The following is a 12,635-nucleotide window of genomic DNA, read 5'->3' on the forward strand; positions in this document are numbered from 1 at the left end:
ATAAGAAAATAACAGGTGGTCACGTCGTAGACGAAGGGGAGGCACATTAGCCTCCACTTCCAACTGCTCCACACGAGTACACCGAAGGGCTCCGAGACATATACGCAAGCATACGTTCTGAAGCACATCCAGTCTACGGAGGACAGCATCCGATGCCGACCCATACACCTGTGAGCCATAGTCAAGCTTGGAACGGATAAGGGACTTATACACCATCAATAAAGACGTTCTGCCTGCTCCCCACGATTTACCGGAAAGAAACTTAAGGACGTTTACTTTTTTACTACAAGAAGCAAGCAAATGATTAATGTGTGTTCTCCAACTGAGCCTACTGCCAAAATGTAGACACAGGAATCTGACTGAATTTTGAAAAGGTATCGGCTGATTATCTAAAGTTAAATGCAAAGGAGGTACGTTAAGTTTACGAGTAAAAACAACACCGACACACTTCAGGACGGAAAATTTAAATCCCCACTCCAGGGCCCAACGCTGAACAGATTCAAGTGCCAGTTGAATCTGCTGTGCCGAGGATTGTGCATTGCGGGAAGATTGCCACACTGCACAATCATCAGCATAGAGTGAGTATCTAATCGTCCTGGGGACGGAAGCGGACGACAGAATGTCATTAATGGCAATGCTGAACAAAGTAGGGCTAAGCACACTTCCTTGTGGTACCCCGTTCTCTTGGACAAATATGTCCGAAGTTACGTTACAGGGTAACCTGACAGAAAACATTCTGTCAGTAAGGAAGTTCTGAAGAAAAATGGGCAAATTACCTCTTAAACCATAAGCGTGGAGTTTACGTAGTATTCCGTTTCGCCAGGTCATATCATAAGCCTCATGAATATCCAGAAAAATTCCTATCATGAATTCGCGATTGGCAAAAGCCTCGGCTATGCAATGCTCCAGGTGCACTAAATGATCCAGAGTGGACCTGTATATACGGAATCCACTCTGTTGATCATTTAACACACCCTTCGACTCTAAAACAAAAAGTAACCTTTTATTAACCATACGTTCAAAGACCTTACACAGACAGTCAGTTAGAGCAATAGGTCGAAACGAGCTGGGACTCGTAAGGCGACCGTCTCGGCGAGGTATCGGTATGATGTGTGCGTAGTGCCATGAGTTTGGGACGTGCGAGACGCCCAAATCTCATTGTACACCGCTAACAGCTTACTCAGGTTGGCCTGAGTAAGATGCTGGATCATACCGTACGTAATGGTGGATGGACCGGGACTGGAGCCTTTACAGGATTTAAGGGCAAGGAGAAGTTCATCTAACGTAAATTCGGAGTTGTAGCTGGTCTCTCCATCTTCCGTGGCAAAGTCTAAGTATTGCAGCTCAGCCGTATGCTTATGGCGGAGAAAGCGAGGATCATAGTTTGCTGAGCTGCTTACCTGGGCAAAATGGTCGGCAATAGTATTGGCAATATCCACGGGATCGTCAATTACATTCCCGGCCACCTCAAGTGTGGTGATTGGTGACCGGGTGTACTTGTTGTTTAGTACATTTATGGTGGACCAGACCTGACTTAGTGGGGTGGAGCGATTCACCGTGGACACAAAACTACGCCAGTTAGTCCGTTTTGCCGCTTTAATTGTCCTCCTTGCCTCAGCCTTAGCTGCTTTGTAAGCAATAAAGTTTGATTCTGTTGGCTGTTTCTCAAAAATCCTGTATCTCCTATTGCGCTTTGTGAGTGCTTGTCGGCAATCTGGTGTCCACCACGAAACTCTACGCTTGTTTGGAATTGTAGATGTCTTGGGAATAGCAGCCTCAGCTGCGTGTATAATGGAAGTCTGTAGGTGTGAAACTTTCTCGTCAATGTTATCTCCCGATATATCTAGATTGGCGACCCGTGAGTAGTACCCCAATCTGCTTTCTTAAAAGTAAAATTAGGGTGTGGAGGAGGCCGAGAATCGTCGCGTGCATAAGAAAGACAGATTGGAAAATGATCGCTACCCATCTAGTCGTCATATGGGTCCCAAGAGATGTTAGTGTGTATATCGGGAGATGACAAGGATAGATCTATACATGACATGTTACCAGTGCGGTCATCTACACGAGTCGCTCTACCATTGTTTAGAAGACAGAGGTTTGACTGCAGTATGAGGTCGGCTACTTGCTCCCCCCTGCTATCACTCCTCAAGCTTCCCCATTGACAGTGATGGGCATTAAAATCGCCTAAAATTAACTTATGACCCGGAAGTTGATGGGTTAGTGAAGTGAAAGCATCACCATCAATGGGACCACGGGGAGGACAGTAGATAGAACAAATAGACAGATACGTGTTATTAAATTTTACTCTGCACGCGACAGCTTCCAGAGTAGAGCTTAGAATCACTTCCGTTTGTGGGTGTGATTTATGGGTGTATATGGCGACTCCGTGACCATCATATCTTCTATACGAATGGTAGTGTTTGAACTGTGGAGGATCTGGGTGATCCACCCAGCGCGTCTCCTGTAAACAAACAACGTCTGGCCTGTGTATAGATAGCAAAATTGCTATATTGTGGAATTTATTCCCAAGAGTCCTACAATTCCATTGTAACACAGTGAATGTGGTGGTTTAAGATTTACGAGAGGGGCCAGTGTGCTTAGCTTTTTTATGCCACCCACCGCCGGACAAGTGGCTACCGGGGAACCTATCCCGGTGCTTACTAACGAAAACCACCATATGTTGCTCATCAATAACTAGGCTCCCAGAGCCCCCCGAGGAAGAGCTAACTCTTCTCTCCCTCGCTGGACCAGGAGCAGGAAGGACATGAGGACGTGGCTGTTTCGTAAGGGTGGTCATATTACTCTTACTTGAGTTGTCAGACTTCTGTTTAGGCTTTACTGACTGAGAGGCAGCAGCAGCCTGAGAGTAGCAAGGTGCAACAGGGGTGTCAGTTTGAGAGGTGGATTGGATAGGAGGCTCAGATGGAGAGGTAGAGTGTGTGGTAAGAGGAACGGGTTCAGGGTCAGTCTGTGTTTCAACAGAACACATCACGGGACGGGACATTACCGCCGAAGCATAGGACCTATTCGGCGTGGGAGTTGCATGCAACTCCTTCACCTTTTTCCTAGCTTCGTAGTAGGAAATGCCCTCAGTTGCTTTCACTACGCAGACCTCCTTCTCCTCCTTCCACTTGGGACAATCCCTAGAGGAAGTGGAGTGTGCGCCCTTGCAGTGAAAACAACGTACCATCTCCGATGTGCAGTGTTCAGCATCATGTCCCTGTGTTCCACATTTGCCACACACTGACTGGGAAGCCTGACAAGTCTTATCGCCGTGCCCGTACAATTGACACCTTAGACAACGAAGTGGATTAGGGATATAAGTTCTTACGTTAACAATTTCGTATCCAACTTTGACATGGTCTGGGAGTGAAACTTTTCCAAAAGTCAAGACAATAGTGGCAGTCTTCGTCCTCATGCCTTCAGAAAATCTGGTTATAAATCGGGCATTGATTACGTCCTGTTGAGCAAGTTCCCGTATGATCTCGTCCTCTTCCATAACCATAAGATCCCTGCAGGTGATAACACCTTTGCAGGAATTCATGGCGTGCGGGATCTTCGGCTCGACATCATATTCATGGAACTTACGGAGTTTCATCAAATCTTTTACCTGGGGGGAGTTGAAGGTTTTGATGAGGAGGTCTCCATTTGCAAGTTTTTTCACCTGTTCCACCTCCCCAGCACAGTAATCAATCACTTTCTTGATGATGAAAGGATTGATACTGCTCAAGGGAGTGGAACCGAGAGCATGGAGCGTTACAAACTGTACATTATTTACATTAATGTCCAGATCGGTACGAGTCTGGGGCCGTTCAGTCAGGGGGCGGTCAGTCCGTGGTACAGTCCTAGGTTCGTCAGGACCACCTCCCCCCCTAAAGGGGGGGGAGGCGGCAGGGGCGTCCGACATAGTAACCACCCCCCCCTAACGGGGGAAGTGGGAAGAAGGACGAAAACGAGCAAGGGACAAAACACACAGGGACCAAACACCTAAGGCTGAAATTGCCCTCTCAAACCACTCCAGGGAGGCCCGACCGTGTTAATTCACGCCCCAGAGCGATCAGTGGGGGGGACCCTCCGTGAGCAGCAAGCAAAGGCAATCTCAGTATACAGGAACAGACACCTACTGTTCCAAACTAACAGGGAGGGGAGGAAAGTGAGAAACTAGCTAGCCTAACGCACACCAGAAAGGTGAAAAAAAAAAAGCTATTTGCCGGTGAGGCAGCCCTAGAAAGCTAGAGGAGAGGTCAGCAGCACACAACCTCACTCTCCACGACCATGCATAAAAGTGGTGGTAGACTGACAACGATAATATCATGGGTGCAAACATCACCTCGCTCCACTTATGATTGGCTGACTTGAAACTTCTCCCTGATGTGTGATTGGCAACATTTCGTGATCCCTCCAAACAAGCTAAAGGCGGAGTCAAACTAGGCGTATTTCTCGCAGCAAGTTGATCGTTGGTGCTGCTCGCTGGCCATTTCGGTCTGCTATCAGCAAAATTTCGTCTGTCCTTGGTAATGGACAATATGCTGAGCTGTGGCCTTGACTGATAAGATTATTTTGAGCTCCGTCATTCACCTTGACCATGAATATTGAATAAGTCATAACACAGGTATAACTAGAGGCTTACAATTGCCTAAAGAGGCAATTATGAAACTTCACTATACCTACTATTAAATAAATGTCCTGATGTTGGCATGAATCGGACAATGCTGGAACACTATATAATTTACCAGTATGGGAAAACTGGGATCGAAGATTCGTGTAAATGCTCCACTTGAGAAGTTTCAACACAAACAAGCCTAGTGCCACTCATCATGTATACACCATTCACACTCGGGGTGCTGTAGACGAGACGGTGCAATGTCGCTGCCTCATTTTTGCCATTTTTACGTGGATGTGAGTGGGATATTATGACTCAACAACGCAATAAGACATACAGTAGAAAGCCTACCTGCATTACGACGGAGAATCCAGTTAGGGGAATTTGTCCTCCATCCACCGAAATCACTTGCCGCAGGGGTATTTGTCCTGTTGAGGCCTGGTTGACGCGAGCCCGGAGTGAAGGTAGAAATTCCTTTTCAAGAATTTCAAGATACTTCGCAGCTGTGAAGCGTCCGTTTATGTGTGAGAGGCAACCCACACCATGGAAACATACCCAGCCCAACACGTTACACGTGACGTGCCCACTACGTGCTTCCTCAATGATGTTTTGGGCGTCGTATCTGTTATTGGGAAAACAGAGCAAATGATTGGTGTGTGCTTATCAGTCCTTCTGCTGGGACAATATTATGAAAAGTCTACTGCAGAGAATATCATAATTTAGGAATATATCGGAGACTAAGCAGAACAAGTATTGAATTATGGTCTAACAAGGTCATATTTCAAGGGCATGGCTTTTTCTTTCAAATATAGACCGAATGTGGTAATAAAGTTGAGGGTCAGGATGGGATGAAGTGAATAATATTTTAGAACTGTTGGACAATGGTAAGAGACACAGGGGAATGGCAGTTATTCGGTCTTTTGTCTCAGCTAGCTATTCGATTTGGACAGAGCTTTAGAGGGGTTAAGATCACACAAGGATGAAGTAGTTCTCTTTCGATTACAATGATTAAATGGCTAGTGTCACAAGGCAAGATAAACCTAACTAGATTTAATTAATTTCAAATCAATATTCGTACAATAGCTGAGGGTCACCCATACGTATAGTAACTGGATTTTATGGTACTCGGTCGAAGGTAAAGGTTACAAGGTAGGGTTAAAAGTTACGACCATAGACAAGTTGTGTGGCGCAGATGCTGCACTCTGAACTCACCTTATTGTTTACTTTGAAACCATTTTTGCATGCACCTGTAATATGTTCTGATTTACTCAAGTTTCAAATGTTATTTTATACGTAAGTGGAATGCACATATTATATTTACTTGTGTATAAACAGGCCAGTAATGCCTTCTGTAATACTAAACCTGTTGTTATTTCTCCTCCAGCAGTTTATCTGCCCGTGTGTTGTAGAGGAGAATGTTTTCTCGCCGGTGAATATAACTCGAGCCCAGTAATTAAGATCTTCATGCACGTGGTTCTCAGCAAATCTACGTCTACCCTCACGATGCCTAAGTGTTTTTTAGCCGGTGTCCTGTGATGAATGTCACGGGGGGATGTGAATTTAAGAATTAGAAATGCTAAATATTACTTGAAAGTAGAGACAAGGAATTGACTTGTGAAAATCAAGTAGTAAGTTTTACTTTATTCCGGCTTACTTCGCCGATTCTCTAAGGACGAGAATTTTATAAACTTTCTCAACAGTACACAGCAGAGACCAATGGCTCACGAATGCTGATTGTTAGTACTGTTAGCCTCTTGAGAAAGTGACTCCACCCCTGACAATCAATAACTAATGCTAACAATAATAGACAGGTTCTTGCCGGTGCTTAACTCCTGGCTGGCACAACGGATTTAAGTTTGATACAAAAGAACTGGCCTAAATACCAGTTATGAATAATGTAAGGAGTTTGTGCAAACTAGGAGTGGCAACTAAAGTAAGCTTAATGTGGAGAAATAAAACACGATTCTAATTACATTAAGCTCAAAGAAAGGAACTGTAAATTTATTGATTACAATAGAATAAATTTACGTTACATGAATCTCAAAATGAATTCAAAAGGGGAATTCACGGTCACTGAGGGACTCATGAATTCAAATATCAAAGGAAATGCACTCACTCGCTCATTCAAAAGCTAATCGAGCTTAAGCTTAGAGAAACGAACAGAAATACTGGTCAGTGGAGGGACGGAGCCGAACGAAAGACTGGGCGTAAGCGTGATGAACACCAAGCGCTGCTATTCGCTGCAAGATCACTTTGCCGATCACCGTCTAGGTGAAGATCCAGGAATTCGCTGTACAACGGAGACGCTGCTCTACGCTGGACACAAACGATCCTATCCTCGAGGCGACCCAAAGCTTGCTAAGTTCAAACTAGGAAGGGGGGTACGAGATGGCCATGTTCGCCAGAAGTAGGCGTGGCCTAACTTCAGCAGTCAATGGAGAGAGGGCGAACGATATAGACACACAGTAAAATCACTCAGTGAAAGCACCAATGTCGTGCAGAAGAATGGTCACTTATGAAACAGTGACAAATGTTCTGAAAACCATCCCGACCGAAGTGCCTACAAGGAAGGTTGAACTGAGTGATGCCCAGTGGGAATTCCACTAGAGTTCGTGGTTTTCTCACCAAAATACAGAGTCACGAATTTGTATAAATACACTCGCGCGAATTCGTGACAATGATTGCCCTCGGCATGCAATCTTCATCGCATAGTCTGAGCAGTCACCTCCAGCTGTAGTTCTTCTCGTATGGCAACTGCGTTGGTAAAGGGATTATTCTCTGCTGCTTCTCTTATCAGTCGATCGTCTTCAGCCGTTGTCTTCCTTGGTGGTCGTCCCCTCTGTTGTTTAGGTCTCCACTTTCTGGCCAGCGCGGTAGCCATAATGAAACTTGTCTTCGAGATGCCTAAGGTATTGGCAATCTCTCTTATAGATTTTCCACTCTCTCGCATGCCAATAATTCGACCTCGAAGAACGAGAGTGTCTTGCTGCCGGTTCATCCTTTATATTTCTGCACCGTTCTAGGTTTGTAAGTTGCCTCGACATCTTGGTTTGTCATAAATACTGGTAACGTCTTAAAATGGCAACAGAGGTTACTTCAAACGGTCATTAACCTACGTGAAAAATATTATCCTCCCATTGATAAAGATAAACAATATTCTTTGTCATTTATAGATTATACTGGTGGCTGTTATCCATGTAGTGTGTCTAGCATTATATTACACGTATATTATTGTTTGTAATATAGAACATCCTATTTGTCAGACCTAACCATCTACAATGTGGTCTGCCATAAGAGCGAGGTTCGCCTATTGAGAGCGTTCTTGTAAAGCAAGTAATTGTTTGTATAATGCTTCATGTCTGTTGGCAAATGTTAGATAATGCCTACTGGTATTCATTTGATGATATACTCGTAATTATGTTAGAAACGAGATTATGTTAGCAGTTTATATAATATGGTATAGACGTCTCAGATAGGCTATTATGCACGGGTGCAATCAAGCTTGTTCGAGACACTGGATAGCCCAGGATTTGTATTGTCGGGCAGACGAAGTCGTAACCATGACTGAAGCTCTAAGGCTTGGTGTCCCTAGTCAATAAACCTGTTTCGGACAGATGTACTTGCACCAGAATACACCATCTTGTCCTACCTTTTGGTAGATATTGGTCTCTCTCGGTATATAATTATCATGAGGTAGTCAGAACAATGACCAATTTCTACCATCACAGTGAAACACTGTTCAACTACTTTATTGAGCAGGGCCTTTTTTCTTATCAAAATCGCTTGGAATAGGCCAGAACAAAATATCAGAGGTTCTACGAGGTTACTGGTAGTGTTAAATACGGTATATTGTCCACAGCACCAAGTATGCCGTTCCAGGCAGTGTATCAAATTTAAAGCAATCTCCGTAACACCCCCAGCTCTTTGGCGTTTTATATATTCTTGCAGCCGGCAGATGATTTTATTCGGCACTGCCATCAGCAGACGAATTGTCTCAGCATTTGGTGATTGGCTTATTCACTGTCATTACAGATATAAGTCAGAGAACTTTATCACAAATTACTGGTAGGGAGTTTAACTAGGTAACTCGTGCGAAGTGAGGACCTTTGTGGACACGTCTGTAGGGTCGCAGTTCGAGGCCGCATTCGCCATTAGAGATATATTGCGTTTTAGGAAGTCTTGGGGTTCTGGTGAAGGGCCATTATTTGACAAGGCCCCTGTGAAGACGCGCGGACAGCACATGGCTTTAGCCGGGGCCCTGGTGTGAGGTGACCTAACTGACGGAAAGAAATGAAGGAGACAGTGGGAGGTTGTTATACTGTATAAACAAATTAACTGGTTAATCGAAACCAATTTATACCTGTCGACTACACAACGTCTGCAAACCCATTCTGACAGGTGATGTCAATAATATTTAATTTTCTTACTTCCAGACGTTGTTATTGACAGAGAACCTCGAGCAACGAGGAGAATTATAAACCTATATCTAACCTACCAGTCCGCAAAGGCCTCATGTAGCCAATAAAACTACTTGAAAACAGGATTCATACTAGATTAAGATCAATGTGGCTCTAATTACACATAAACAAATACCTGTGAGAGACACAGCGACTTAGAGGTTAGTGGCTTCCCCGCTATCCTCGCCTTTCCTCAGAGTGCCCTGTGCCACTACAGACTGGCGACACACAGTTCGGGTTAGAGCTGAAGTGAGGTGGCCTGAGAGAGAGAGAGAGAGAGAGAGAGAGAGAGAGAGAGAGTCATAATAGCTTATCGACGGCACAAGGGGTCCTTAAGGCATATAAGCACTATGGGTTTCAGCTGTGAGGAAAGCAGAGTCTGTAGCCTCCACCTCCCTCAGTCAGAGGAAATGCGGGGTTGGGGGGGAGGGGAACTGGTTGTTTAGAGGGGGGAAGAGGAGAGTGAGAGGGGTAGGGGGGTCAGGGGAAGAAGTGGGGGAGGGGAAGATGGGAGTGAGTTTCCAACACTGAAAGAACTGACAGAAAGGAAAAGGAGGACTGTGTTTTGTAAAGGTGGTAACAGCCAGTAACCACATCTGCATATGACTTATTATTTTACAGATTTTACCATTATACAATTTATGGAAATGATCTGACATTTTGTATGAAACAGAGCATTAATACAGACTGCGCTCCACCATCTGGCAACGGAAGGCAGGAGCGATTTTAAGGTTAGTACCCACTGGATAAGTTTATTATACGAAACCTTTGAATACTATTTGAATATCATTGCAGTTGACGTTTACTCTATCGTCAAAATGGGCAATGACATTAACAGAAGACGTGTGGTTACTAACAGTCCTCTAAATATATGATTTGTAGCTACATGTCAGTTTTAACCAGAGACTGGCAACCCATTCATTCATCCTCCCAGACACAACAATGTGTGAATACGTCACGGACTGCAGGGGTACCAACTGCCAGACCCAAGCCACACTCTTATACTGTACAAGGTTTATATGTTGCCAGTAGTACATTCAGTCTCTCTCTCTCTCTCTCTCTCTCTCCAAAGACGCATGAAACTGTAGGGAAATGCCGCGCCGCCTCTCCCACCTGGGCATATTGTAAACCCAATGGGAACAATTAGTAGGGTGCAAAGCGCCTCTTTAGACGAATTTAATCAACCTAAAATTGAAATTGGCTCATCTGCGACCCAAATCCAACCTTCCTGCCAAGTTTCATCAAAAGTCTTTTTCCAGTTTTGGCTACACACACACACACACACACACACACACACACACACACACACACACTTACCAAACTCCGTACACGTTAGCACATAACCGGGGATGAGTCATCATCCAGCACAGCAACGGGCTGAATTTAGTCAACTTCCTTGGGATCTCCTGCCTCATTATCCGCCACAGCAGATGACTGAATTTCATAAAATTCCCTGGGAAGCCCAAAAATCGAAATTCGCGCCATTCGTCCCATCACCCTAAAAAAAAACAATAATCCTGGCATTTTTTACTTAAAGCTTTAAATTCTGTCTCACAACAGATGGCTTCATTTCGTTCTTCCTCCCCGACGAAATGAATCAGACAGATGCAAGCAGAATATGTCTTAGTTTGCATATGGTTGATATTGCTTTCTTTTTTTCTCATGTTGCAGTGCTAATACTGTGAATCCAAACATGTGATTTGAGGATCGACAATATTACTTTTATTGGGCATTATTATTACTGAAACGAATGAACAAACATACTGAGTTTAATTCACGAATATTTCCTACCTGGAAAAACAAAGTGTTCGCAGGATCACCATTCAGTGACTCCCCTGCATCATCATCACTGTAATTCTTCGAGAAAATAGCAAAAATTTCATCCCACATGCGCCTTCATCACTGGAGAGAGAGAGAGAGAGAGAGAGAGAGAGAGAGAGAGAGAGAGAGAGAGAGAGAGAGAGAGAGAGCGAGAGAGAGAGAGAGAATTAGCCCTCATTTTCACTTACCTAGAGAGAGAGAGAGAGAGAGAGAGAGAGAGAGAGAGAGAGAGAGAGAGAGAGAGAGTTGAAGTTTATGCTGGAGTCATAATCGCCTGTGTCAGCCTAAGTAACCATTGTCTCAGCCACTGACATGGGAACGCAAGTTGTTATATCTCTCGTTTATGTATTTATTTTCTCTTTCCATTACTTTCTTTTACAACCAGTGGATGTGACTACAAAATGAATGAGAGAGAGAGGGATAGAAGTAACAGGAGGAGGAATGTAAAGAAAGAGGAAGGAAAGAGGTAACAAAGGAGAAAAAAGGGCGAGGAAAAGTTGGGGGAAAATAGAGGGGAGCGAGGAGACACAGATGATGTTTGTGGTCTGTTAATGTGAGCTTTTCCAGGGAAAACCGTATCCCTGCATACACAGGACTGGTTTGCATGCTTCAGCTGACCACGTAAATTGGCTACTGTACTGTCCCATACCGGGTAAGCATGGAAGGCTTACAGTATGTGTGTTTTAGATGCAACTAACCTATCTTGTTTATAATCACTTTACATAGAATTACATGTATATGTTGGTGGTGTTCAGACATTGAACCCCCTTTGTACGATCAGGAACCCCCTGTACGGTACAGTGGCATTTTATAATGGTTATTACAGTATTTAAGGTTGTTTTCCTATGTCTATATAATTTTAATAGAGGTATAGGGTTTTAAAGGGGGTTAAACCCCCATGGGGGGTAGTAGTAGTTGTTCCCTAGGCAGTCTGGCCGAACAGCCCCGAGTCCATAAGGAAGGCCACAGCCAAGACCTGGCTTTCCCACTGAGCTCTGAAGGAGTGTATGTTGTTATTGGTGCAGGTGATTGTGTGCAATGTAGTCTTCCATTATGTGCTTAATAGTATGGGGCGCTGTGTTGCATCCTGGACAGGCATCAGCGACGGAGTCATCCAGCCTCTTCTGATAACTCAAGAGGACTGGATGATGCCCACATCTCAGCCTGGCCAGGTGAACCCTGTCCTCACGAGGGAGGTAGGATTGAAAAGGGTGGATAATAAGAGGCCTTGGATGCAGCTGTGTGTTGTCTTTGTGTGACTGAATGGAGCGGCGAGTGATTTGAGGATGGCTATACTTCTGGAAGCTAGTTTAAGGTGGGCGAAGGAGGGGAGATGACAGTATTTGTGTAAGATATCGTGTGCTGGGTGTTGTTTTGATGTTCCTTGGTGTGTGTGGATGTGCTGCCATGTAGTGTAGTGGATGGTGCGGGTTTGTGGAGGCTGCGGCAAGAATTTTTGTACCTCTCGTGTAGATGATCCTTGACTTTGAGGACTTTGGTTTCCTTGGTGTAGGTGGTCTGTAGGTGTAGTAGCTATACAGCCTGTGATTATTTTTAGGGCCTTCTTCTGTATGGTCCGCAGGGTGTTGTAGTGTGTTTTAGTGAGGTTAGAAGCACAAGCAGGGCTTGCATAATTCATCACTAAACATATCCTGTATATTATTTACATACTGTGGTGGTGGTTTCTTTGTTGTGTCCGAATGTTGTATGGGCAAGTGACCTTAAGGCGTTGAGTCTTGGTGTTAATTTATTTT

The sequence above is a fragment of the Coenobita brevimanus genome, chromosome 81 (assembly GCF_032717465.1).
Source record: "Coenobita brevimanus isolate Jiangsu-jjx chromosome 81, ASM3271746v2, whole genome shotgun sequence".
Classification (NCBI taxonomy): Eukaryota; Metazoa; Arthropoda; class Malacostraca; order Decapoda; family Coenobitidae; genus Coenobita; species Coenobita brevimanus.